The sequence below is a fragment of the Heteronotia binoei genome, chromosome 9 (genome assembly GCF_032191835.1).
Source record: "Heteronotia binoei isolate CCM8104 ecotype False Entrance Well chromosome 9, APGP_CSIRO_Hbin_v1, whole genome shotgun sequence".
NCBI lineage: Eukaryota > Metazoa > Chordata > Lepidosauria > Squamata > Gekkonidae > Heteronotia > Heteronotia binoei.
Genome location: NC_083231.1, coordinates 63,235,766 through 63,248,756, shown reverse-complemented (window position 1 = coordinate 63,248,756; position 12,991 = coordinate 63,235,766). Strand labels below are relative to the sequence as shown.

Below are 12,991 nucleotides of genomic sequence, written 5' to 3'. Positions count from 1 at the left end.
TAGTAAGGACTTCCAGAGTATGCCCAGTTTTAGTAACCTACACCAGTAAACAACTTAACATAAACTAGTTTGCAGACAAATATACAGACTGCGGTGGTCACTGTTTCAGTTGTGGTATAAAAACCAACAGAAAAGGAGTGAAGCTGGAATTAAAACTCAGCTCCAAATATTGTTAACTTTACTTAACCTTTTTGTGGGATTTAACTAAATTCATTTCTCCCCTATACATATAATCTTTAAAATCACCCTTCTATGAGGGTTGCAAATTCCAGAAGCATCCTCTGTCTTGGTTTTTAAGAAACATCTGGCAAAAGAACACTTCAATTTAGCAAATGTTTCCAAAAAGCGCAAGAGGAAAGTCTGGTCTTGAAGGCTTTGGAGATCCTATCCATTCCTCTAATTTTCTGATGCTATGGTCTTACCAACGTACAGATTCAGAAAGATGGCTAATTTATACAAACATCTTTTATGGGGAAATGTCACCACCAAGAAAAAAATTTACTGTAATTCTCTTGAGATTATTTTCAAAATAAAGACACCATTCATCCACTGAAAGTCAACATAGCATTTCCAATGTTTATCTCAAGAGTTTAGCTACATTATAATACACTTATAAGAACGTTGGACCATTGCTGAATTCGTCAAAAGCATAACTCATTAAGACATTTTTCTGAAGAAATAACCATATAAACACACCCACACTTGAGACTTCTCAGCATCTTAAGTAACAAAGCCTTGCTTTCATATTAATATGCTAACACAATGGGTAAATGTTAATGTAATTAAAATACAGCTATTCTTAAATAATGTATCAGAATTATGTATTTCATTTCTGTACAGGCCTTCATATTTTCATTGTAAAACAAGCATGCAAAGTTGGGACATTATTTTTCAAAATAGTTACTAGTTTAGTGTAATGTACTTGTAACTATTTTGGAAAATAGTGAGAAATTTTTTTTAGAAATAGATCAGTATTGACTCAACTAGGTCTGGCTGCTTGCTACTGTTCCAACAGCAGCCTTCCTATGAAAGCTAGTGTAGTGTAGTGGTTAGAGATTCAGAGTAGGGTCTGGAAGACCCAGGTTCAAATCCCCATCTTACTGTGGAAACTCACTGGGAGATTTTGGACCAGTCACATACTTTCAGACTAACCAGAATGGGTTGCTGTGTGAATAAAAAGGAGGAAAGGAGAATAATGTAAGCTGATTTGGTCCTCACTGTGGAGGAAGGTGGGCTATAAACAAAGTTAATAAATAATAAATATAGCTGAAGATGGGAGACAAATAAAAAGTCATTTGGTGAATGGTTGAGACAAAAAAAATGAGGCAGGTAAAGGGGAGAGGATATGCCAGGGAAAGGGAAAGGGGAAAGTGATATGCCAGAGGGTGGGAGATACAGGGAAAAGTGAGGCACTCTCTCACAAGACCTTGAGAGAACCTACCATGCAAGTGGGCCTGGTCCAGTGGCTGGCACCACACAACTGTGCCATAGTTTTCCCAGGCAGATGCTGTCAAGGGAGGGTGGAGGGAAAGCTGAAGATAGAGGGACAGATAAAGGTAGGTTGGCTGTTTGGTGGGAAGGGGAGAAGAAAGGAGGAAAGGTTATGGGGGCTTTCAGGGAAGAGAAAAGGACATAATGGGGGAAGGGGAAATTGGATACCTCCTGCAAGATTTTCTACTTGTATACTTTTCAGAATACCTTTACAACACTGGATTTGGCTAATGTGTGTAACGCATCTTAATCCACAGACGAATGGCTGAACCATATATGTCAGTCAACAAATAATTTTCCTTCACACAGTCCCCACCAATGTTCTCAAGTGGATAATTGCTTCAAGAAATATCAGAGGCAGGTGATCCCTATGAAGACATGCTTCATTGTGATTTTCATCACCATGATGAACACTTTGCTCTGGTTTCAGCACCTCAACAATATTAGCAGAGTGCTGCTTTGTAGTACTGGTTAAAGTTGGGCAGTGCACAGCATTACAGCATGAGCATTATTAGTTCAACTGGCATATCTCAGTCCCCAAATTTTCATATTAGGCAAATTCACCATGCATAATTTGCCTAATATGTAGCATGTCTTCCTGACACATCTCATTTGTGTTTTATCCAGCAAAGGCTTTACTGCTGCACTAGCCAGTCATCCACAACTGGTGAAACAAAGAGCAATGGGAAGCCTTCCCATTGGGTTATTTTTTTAAGGTCATGGAAGATAAGCACTCTCAGATAATCCTGCTACCCTTGTCGAAGAGCTTAGCAACACTTGCTGGAGAAAAGGGCTCCTTTGCCCTAGTGCCACTACTTCTCCTGTAGAATATCACCAGCCACTCATCCACTCTTTGTTAGTGTGAGCAGAAAAAGCAGCTGACCAAACTGAAAACACTACAAAAGCTATGTAATGCTCTTGAGGAATTAAGCCAAATAAAACCAGGAAAGGTATTATGTATGTGCACAAAAAGGAGGCAGAAAAGGCCAGAAGCTTGTCTCAACCACAGAGGGGATGTGCAAGCAACAAAAGAATGTAATCTGCTTTATGTGTGAAGTCCTCAAATATAGAAAAATACAGTCAGCATATGTCTCTGAAACAAATGCAGCAAGCAACCGAACAGGAGGAACTTAGTCCCATGTAGACAGCAAGCACGTCAACAAAATAAACGACTGTCATGAATTCACAGAGATATGGAGCATGCCCCACACTAAACTTTCCTTTTACATTTGCAGGACTTAAGTCTCTCCCCATAACATTTTTAGTGCTCTTCTGCAGCAGACACACCAAACTTCCCCTTAGCCTATTTGACACATGGATAATAAAATCCAAGACTGGAATATATTCAGGGGGTATCCTGTTCCTGCTTCTGTGCTCGTCAGAAATAATCTTGCTATCTTCTTAAAGCTTCTGAAGATTCTGGCCAACAAGAGTCAAATCACTGACAATTTCCCTCATTTACCAATTCTAGCAAAGTCCTCCTCCCTGTCCTTTCTTGGTCAGTACAGAAGATAGAAGAATGTTTCACTGCTTCCCTTGTTTGCTGGTAGACCAGAGGCTTTAACTTCACTGGCCAGAACAAAAGAGTAGTAGGAAGAACCAATTCTTCACTAACATCCCAGGAGATATAACTTACTTAATTTTTCCAGTATCGAGAACTGGAAGATACTGAGCAACCATTTAAGCAGAAACATGACAACTATCACAGAACCTACATGTAGCTCTTGTAGAAGAGTCCATAGAACAGCACACTGCATTTTTTTCTTCCGCTCATTGCTCCATCTCAATGTAACATTAGATGCAGCAGAAGTGAAATGCAAGAAAAAGACCATGATAGCAACTTGCATTAAGTCAAGTTCAATATACGTACATGTGCATTCCTGGATACTAATAACAGAGAGAGAGAGCAAAGCACTAGGTTTGTTAAGTTCATGTAAGTTCTCACTCATGCAGCACTGGATCCATATGTATGTGCGTATCTATGTATGTTGTGTGGTGGTGGTGGGGGGGGTGAAAATGCAGAACTGCCAGAAACATGGGTATGACATACACACACATTCATCCCTACTCTGCTCACTGCTGCCAACACTACATCAAGCTCAGCAAGAAAATGGGCAAAGGGACTTTAAAGGGCTGTGAAGGGAGGAATGGCAGGTGGTTTAGCTCCATCTTCCCATCACTGAGATGGAAGAAGATCTTCAAAGACACTTTCTCCACAGTCATTCCACAGACTCCCTTTAAATTGAAGAAAGGCACATTTAATTTGTATCCAGTTTACAGGGGGATGCCCCAGGAAAGGCTGCCTGTCTTTAACCCAGGAGCTTCCTGTTTTCCATGAAGGGGGGAAAAAACTTCATGTGGAAGCAGCCTGAATCAGAAAATGAAGTCAGGTCCACTTTTATTAATGCTCAGCTCTATTTATTTTTAATGGCATGCTCCATCTTCTGTGGTTCAGAGGGCAAGGCATTTTATCCTAGGGCTGTTAACATCCTCCAGACAAACATTCAGAATAAATACAGAATGCTAGATTACCACAGATATGCTAAACAGCAGCATATGTTACGGATATTCCACAACAGCATGTTGCCCAGTTCCCTTCCTTCCTTTTTATACTCATGGTGCCCCTGTCTCATCTTACAGATAGTCTTCCCTCCCAACTGACATCGATGAGTCCCACAGTCATCCAGAGCTAATGAGCTGAGGCTGTCATACACATACAGGCATATAAAACAGAGAACAGAGCTGTTAGTCTCCACTGCCCAGTGCAAGAACTATCCACTGCTGTTCAAGGCATGATCTGAAAGCACATGATACAGCCACAATGCAAAAATTAACTAGCTCTGCTTCTTGTTAGTGGCTGAATGGGAGGTGCCTGAGAATCCTATGTATGCAGCATTCAGTTCCACAGGAGTAAGACAGAATACAAATGTAATAACAAATAAATAAATCCCTCCCTCAACATCCTTCTCCACTAAAAGAGGTTTTCCATGGTTGCATCAGAATTTCCCCCCCTACGGAGGTATGCGCAAATAAAACAAAAAAGAAACTGTAGAAAAACATTCCAATGTAATGTTTTCCACATGAAAAATAAACACGGAAGACATTATACCGGAGCTAGTCATGAAGAGAATTATCATCTCAGCAACTGTCAAAAGGAAGGAAGGCTTCCCATTCTATAAAATGTTGCTCAAGCCTGGAAGACAATTCTTAAAACATAAATGGCCATAAATTATTTTTTAAGAAAAAAACAGAACATGCATGTGCAGAACCTCTTGGGCAAGCTTGTCCAACCTACGGCCCAAGGGCCTCATGTGGCCCAGGATGGCTTTGAATGCGGCCCCAACACAAACTCATAAACATTCTTAAAACAGCACCTGGAACTGTGTGCTGCAGCGGCAGCAGATTCTGGGACTAAGGCTACATCTAGTTGCTTTCCCTCCTGCTTGCTTTGTCCAGAGAGGGTGCCAGAGCTGACTCAGAGCATGTGTGTGAGTGCTCTTCCTTTGCTCCTGGGGGCTCTCCAGCTCTTCTTTCTTCCTGCTGTGGCCCCTCTGGATCTCCCACCCAGGACAAAGAGCCCTTGGCTGTGCTCTGGAGGTATCAGGGGTGGCTGTGGGCCCCTCTGGGAAAGTTGGGGAGTAGCAAAGCCAGCCTCCCAAGCTCCTGGGCGGGCTTGTGGGGTGGGAGTTTTCTCTGTCGGGGGGCTGCTGGCCCCTCTCTGTAAAGGTTGGAGGTGGGATGTGTGCGGTGGAGCTGGGCTTGCTGTCCCCAAAATGGAGATGCTCCACTGCCTTGGGTGGATTCTGTTGCATTCCCCCTCCATCTCTTCACTGTGGGGCTTGCTGCAGTCTGGCCTGGTTCTTGTTTGATTCTGGCAGGTACCATATTTTCCTGCTGTTATGCTTTTTCTGATGCTATGCTTTTTTTCTTTTATTGTTGGGGTGGGTGACTGAGGTAGCCTGATGATCTGCTGCTGGCTACCCCAAGCTAGACCTTTCCCAGTCCTACTCCTGGCTTAGTGCATTGCCTGGCCTGGTTCCTGTTTCAGCTCTGGGCCATCTGCAGCAGGCCTTGGAAGCAGAAAGGACACTAAGGCCCTGTGTTTCTGGGAGGGATGGGATGATTTTTTTACTGACACCCCCTCTTGTGTTTCACTGTGGTCTGGCCTGGGCCTTGTGGGGCCTATGTGGCATGGTTCCTGCTTCAACTCTGGGCCATCTGCAGCAGGACTTGGAAGCAGAAAGGACATTAAGGCCCTGTGTTTCTGGGAGGGATGGGATTTTTTTTTACAGATTCCCCCCCTTCTGCTTATATGTGGTGGCAGATATCACATAAATTATGCATGGACCTTTTTTAGCTCATCATCAGCTATCGTTAGTGTTTGTGTATTTTATGTGCGGCCCAAGACAATTAAGAACATAAGAACATAAGAGAAGCCATGTTGGATCAGGCCAATGGCCCATCCAGTCCAACATTCTGTGTCACACAGTGGCAAAAATTTTTATATATACACACACATTGTGGCTAATAGCCACTGATGGAACTCTGCTCCATATTTTTATCTAAACCCCTCTTGCCAGGAGAGCCAGTTTGGTGTAGTGGTTAAGTGTGCAGACTCTTATCTGGGAGAACCGGGTTTGATTTCCCACTCCTCCACTTGCACCTGCTGGCATGGCCTTGGGTCAGCCATAGCTCTGGCAGAGGTTGTCCTTGAAAGGGCAGCTGCTGTGAGAGCCCTCTCCAGCCTCACCCACCTCACAGGGTGTCTGTTGTGGGGGAGGAAGGTAAAGGAGATTGTAAGCCGCTCTGAGACTCTTCGGAGTGGAGGGCGGGATATAAATCCAATATCTTCTTCTTCTTCTTCTTCTTGAAGGTGGCTATGCTTGTGGCCGCCACCACCTCCTGTGGCAGTGAATTCCACATGTTAATCACCCTTGGGTGAAGAAGTACTTCCTTTTATCCGTTTTAACCTGTCTGCTCATCAATTTCATCGAATGCCCACGAGTTCTTGTATTGTGAGAAAGGGAGAAAAGTACTTCTTTCTCTACTTTCTCCATCCCATGCATTATCTTGTAAACCTCTATCATGTCACCCCACAGTCGACGTTTCTCCAAGCTAAAGAGTCCCTAGCGTTTCAACCTTTCTTCATAGGGAAAGTGTTCCAGCCCTTTAATCATTCTAGTTGCCCTTTTCTGGACTTTCTCCAATGCTATAATATCCTTTTTGAGGTGCGGCGACCAGAACTGCACACAGTACTCCAAATGAGACCGCACCATCGATTTATACAGGGGCATTATGATACTAGCTGATTTGTTTTCAATTCCCTTACTAATAATTCCCAGCATGGCGTTGGCCTTTTTTATTGCAAACGCACACTGTCTTGACATTTTCAGTGAGTTATCCACCACAACCCCGAGATCTCTCTCTTGGTCAGTCTCTGCCAGTTCACACCCCATCAACTTGTATTGGTACCTGGAATTCTTGGCCCCAATGTGCATTACTTTGCACTTGGCCACATTGAACCGCTTCTGCCACGTTGACGCCCACTCACCCAGCCTCAACAGATCCCTTTGGAGTTCCTCACAATCCTCTCTGGTTCTCACCACCCTGAACAATTTAGTATCATCCGCAAATTTGGCCACTTCACTGCTCACTTCCAACTCTAAATCCTTCTTCTTCCAATGTGGCCCAGGGAAGCCCAAAGGTTGGACACCCCTGCTCTTGGGGATACTCCAGCAATGGTTAAGGCTAATGGGAATCTCTGCTAGTCATAGCCATCAAGTCTCCAAGCTTGCTTTGGACTTCACCCTAGACTTACAATTCAGGTAAAGCTGACAATGAATTTATCCTTCACAGTCTGCCTGTCCTTAGGGACTTTACTGAATTTCCCATTGCTTCAATGCACACAAAATCAATATTTCAATATTAATTTCTCCATTGTGTAAATCAAACCTGAGCCTTTCTGTCCCTTGGGTTGAACATTTCCCATTCAAATCAACAAATTTTTCATCATTATTCTTGAGTTATTCATGTATAAATAATACAAAAATAGCAACAACAAACCAGGACTAAATAATACAAAAATGAAAATAAAAGGTACAATTTCCCATCAGTTTATTGAGTTTCAGCTCCTATATAAGTAAATTGTTCAGGCTGATTTGCTTTTTGTGCCCCAGCCTGTGTATAATTCATCTCTTAAGGACAGAAACATTACTAACCCCCAACAGCAGGCTAAAGGTAAAACTTCCCCACAAGCATTAAAACCCAGCAAGAATGCACCGCAAAACCACTGTAATGTAGTGTCAGCTCTAGTCCAAATGTTCAAATGTCAGCTCAGGGCCTAACTACATGTCCCTATGCTGGGTAAAGAAAGCTGTGATCTGAGGTTCCATGTTTCCCAAGCCTATGCTTCCCAAAGTAGGCTCAGCACTACAGCATGTGGAGAGTGGAGGCTTAGACCTTTCCCCTATGATATGTTCTGTGATTTGAGATGAACCAGAGGACACTGTTGGTCCCATGGGGGTTGCAAAGTGCCAGGAAAATGGTGCATGCCATAGCCCCCATTAGAATTGGCCCCACATACCTGGAAAGCATAGAGCTCCAAAACACACCTCTGGAGTCAACCAAGAAATGTCACTGGGGAGAAGGTAACATGTAGTTAGGCCCTCAGTTATGACGTTTGCTGGGTAATCTTGGACAAGTCACACTTTCTCAACCTAACCTACCATACTGGGCAATTGTGAAGGCAAAACAGGAGGACAAACAATACACTCCAAGCTGAGTGTAAAAATGCAGTGTATATTTATTAGAACCTTTGTACGCCACTTTTCCAGATCTTCTCAAGGAGGCTCCCAGCTAAAAACAGTAAAACAAAACTAAGCGAACAATAGAAACAAATCACACACACACAAATCAATAAAAAATAGTGAACAAATCACCATCACTTTAGGCTAGGTTTTATGCAATTTTATGCCTTAAAAGCACATAGAACACAATGATGGTTAATCAATCCTCGAGCTAGGAACAGACCATAAAACAGCTTTTAAAAGATAGGAAAAAAAGATAGATAATGAGAAATGTTTTAGCCCAGCAACAAAAGGAAAGTATTGTAGATGTCATGGGAGCCTCGAGGGGGAGGGCATTCCTAAGATATGGTGCCACCACTGAAACAACCCTGTCTCCAGTTGCCACTGCCCTTAACACTGCAGGCAGGGACACAGGGTATAGTACAGGATATCAACTGGAGGACTGAAAATGTAGGAGCAACTGGTCCTCCAAGTACCTTAGTCCCAAGCCATTTAGAGTTTTATAAGTAAGAACCATCAGCAAGATTTATGCCGAGAAACAGATGGACAGCTAATGTAAATATTTCAGCATATGATTCCTGTATTCATCCCCTGAGAATAATATGACACCACATTCTGGACCAACTGAAGTGTCTGAACAGTTTTCAAAGGCAGCCCCATGTAAAGCACAGTGTAGTAATGTAGCCTGGATGTGATCAGACCATGGATCACTGAGGCCACATCACGATGTTCCAGGAAGGATCACAGCAGACATACAAGGCAAAGCTGACTGTTTAACAAGAACAGAATGTTAGGCTACTGAGTTGTAGTTACTTAAGTCACATGTATCCAGGGCTGCCCTCTTCAGGAGGAGTCTCACAATAGCCTCTTTCAAAACACTTGGAATAACATCCTCTGAAGGGACATTCATCACCTCTTGGACCCACTCAACCAAAACAGCTCACCCAATACTATCATCCTCAAAAGGCAAGCTGGTCATTTCATTGGACCTCTCCAATAAAAAGTTATCTATGTAACTATCCCATACTGTGCTCCAATAGCACCCTGAGCTTTAGGTAAATCAATCATGGCATTTAAGTCACTGTGGTTGCAAACAATCTTATCTACAAAATACAATTCAAAACAGTTACAGGACAACTGCATATTTTATGGGTGTACTTCCTCAAAGGCTCAGGACAAGAGTCCCTTCATAACAAAGAAAAGATCCACAGGAAGGTGCTGCATGGACACAATGGTGGATTTTTGGCATTGTCATCACTACAGAACAGGCACCCATAATGCACTCTCACCCATGATCAGTCACATTCACTTCAAGTTTTCCTCTACTTTCACTCCATCCATTTGCCTAACCATTTCATCACTCTAAGCTCCCTGATAAAACAGGAGCAGAAAGAAAGAGGGCAAACACAAGCAATTCTGTTCACTGCCAAGGACATCTCTGCATCCACAGGTCAACCAAGGCTGCCTGTTACAGGACAGTCAAACTTTCATACCAGAAGATCCCCTCCAAAACATTAGTAAGCCCTCCAGATCTATCAGCATTCTGGGGCAGACCATCCCGACAAGCCACCCACCCTTGCAGAGGTTCTGAGTCACCAGGCAATGGTTGGTCCCTGAAAAGGACAGAGTGGGAAATCCCCCCATTATCAAACCATGTACTTTATTCCCAGAGAAACCAAATCAAGAGCATGTCCTGCTATATATGCAGGGACCAGAATGTTTTAAGATAGCCCCACAGTTGTCATGGTAGCCATGGAGCTCTGAGCTGCTCCCATCAGGTCAGCATCAGTATGAACACTGAAGCCCCACAAATCAATAAGCCTCAAGGTCCTCAATGCTAAATTCAAGACTACCTCCATCAGTTCAGGCAGGGAGACAGTTGAGCAGTGGGTTGGACAGTACAAAAGAATCCCTGTTTGGTCCTGAGTCCCCAGAATCACGTACATACTCTTAGAACTGGTAATCTGGGTCAATGTTCCCTCTAAGCTGTGGAGTCTTGTGAGCAGACATTCTACTTTGTGAGCTACTGGCATTCAAGCTGTGAGCTACCACATAAATTAGTTTGCTCTAGAGTAATTTTTTCTGAGCTAAGACAAAAATGTGTGAGCTGGAGATTAAAAAATTGTGATCTAACTCACACTAACTCAGCTTAGAGGGAACACTGCTCTGGGTCACAAAGCACCTGATGAGTGCCACAGACCACAGTCATTTCCCCTCCCCACCAAGCTTAGGCTGATGCTATTCTGGGAACCTTGGGGAAAGGCAGACCTGGGAAAGAGCCATCCCTGCCTCTTAATCCACCAGGGTCTCTGTAATACATACCAGCAGATCAAACTGACCTGGCATTCAGCAGTAGCACATTTAGGCTCAATGATCAGCAAGATTAACAGGATACCCCTGGATTAGAGGGGAGAAAGGGATGGTCATAACATCATGATTTTCTCTTCCCCTCATTTAGCCTGTCCTTCTCTCACCACCACACCTCTCTCTGCCCACCAGTATGCAAGAGCAGAATCTCATCTGCCTCCCCTCATATGAATACCCAGGTATATAACAGCATAAAACCCCTCCATTAGCAGCCCGCAATTACTGGTGGGTCACAGGGAAATACAGTTGATCTATGAGTTCTTGTTTGTGGATGTTGAATGGAATCTCCTGCTGCATCACCTGTGATCCTCTCCCTGTCTTCTGAACTTCAAACACTGAAGCTGATGACAGTGTTCCAGAGTGATATGCTGGTGCTGCTTGTGGGGCCACAATCTAAGAGCCAAAGGCCAAGAGCTCTTCAGCCCAGCAGCCTGTTAGGATGCACTAATGCATCCATGTGTGTGAGGGAAGAAGTCAATAGTTCAAATTTTATTTCAGTCATAAATTCACTGGATGGACTAAGGCAAACCATTAACTCACAGCCCATGCAATATGATAATAGCTGGATCCAAGGAGGCCCATATATGTGTGGGAAGTGGTTCCAGTCACCAGGAAGAGTAACTGATTTTCTTTCCAACTACAATGCTCAGTGCCTAATTGAATTCCACTCCTGACATTCAAGAGCAGCTTTGTGAGTGGTTATGGTGAGAAGGGGAGAGCTGAAAAGACCCAGTGCACAAGTAGAACATTGTGATCTTTGGAATTCATCCAACAATACTGACGTAGCCAAGTTGTTGAAAGATGTACAATATGGGGATAATGCCACCAATTTACTTTTCAGAGTTGCTTTAATATATCACTGCAATGACACAATGCTGTCGATTAATGTGAAGTATTACTTTGAAACAGATTACTATTTAGCATTCTATGGATGTACCCAGCACTCAGTTTTGTGCTTAAAACTATCTAAAAATTTTTTAAAATTATGTAATGTTAAATGAGATAGCTCAATATTAATACATAAGAGCAGAAGATTTGACAAGTCATTTGTGCAGTATTTTTAACCTCTACATTATTAATATCCACTCTTCCAACAAAACCATTAACTGAACCAACATTTCACTCTCAGAATGTTGCCCCTATAACTTGTTTAAGTGACTTTTGTTTGAGATCAGCAGTACATGTATAAATTTATTAACCCACCCTGAGCCTGCATGCAGGGAACACAGGATATAAAATAATGCTGTAGTTCCATCATTCATTTTCTGATAACCTGGAAGCAGCCGAGCCTAAAAAACAAAGGCTCATATGGAAATCATAAGGAGCAATTGTAATATTCAGAGATCCCTGGAAACCATTATAGCAAATCCAAGCAATGTGCACGATTTAAAAATAAAATATTTTCTGTTCTAGCCCTTCAGTTCAAACACATGCACTGTTCTTCAAGAAAAATCAGAAGCCTGTTCTCTCTACTGTAATAAAATTTAAATGTTAAAGGTTTAAGGCAGCCTGCACAGTAGCTTCTGTCTGTGGTGGGGAGTGGGACTAAAAACTCGAGACACTCCTGAAGCCAATCAATTCATGGAATTTGTTTTCATATGATCCTCATCTGGGACTGGGTGCGAAGGGGCCTAGAGGGATTCTTTGCTAGTGATGGTTCTGGACAGCCTTGCAGCAGCTGTTGCATCACACTATTATTGTAAGGAGTTCAGAATTTATCATGCCTGTTTACTGGAAGTAAGTCCACTAAGTTCACTGGAACCTCCTTTTAAACTAAATATATGTGCATGAGATTGTTATCTAAAAGTCACTGAAATGAAATGTCATGTTTTGCAACCAACTAGTCTTTGTTCCAGCTTCCTTTCTAATCTGAATAACAGGAGCACTGCAATCCTACACGCACTTCCTTGGAAATAAGTCCAACAGAACGCTGTGCCATTCACTCCTGAGCAAATGCATTTAACAATTATACAATCAAATTGGCAAGAAACAGCTGGGTCTAGGTAGTAAGAGGCAGGCATTCCAAAATGAGTACATAAATCATTTGACTCTGAAGAAAGATCTCATATAATAAAAAGCAAGTAGCCCTCCGTCTTGCCCATGCTGTCGTGTTTGATTATTTTTTAACTCTAGTAGTTCCAGAAAGCTATAATTAGCAAAAACCACTGTGGTTCCATCATAAAACAAAAATGAATCCTGCTCTTGCACTGGTGTTGTTTTGTGATGCTTTCTCACAGGACAACTGAATAAGCTTCAGAAGCACCCCCACATAGCATCGGAACAATGTGTACTCCAAAAGCAACAGAAAGCAAAGCCTTCATAACAGA

At 42.7% G+C, this 12,991-nt stretch overlaps 1 protein-coding gene across 1 annotated transcript in view; it reads right to left on the bottom strand.

Moving 5' to 3' along the window:
- Positions 1–12,991, bottom strand: part of RNF150 (ring finger protein 150) — a 153,760-nt gene that overhangs the window by 139,139 nt on the left and 1,630 nt on the right. The window lies entirely within an intron of this gene.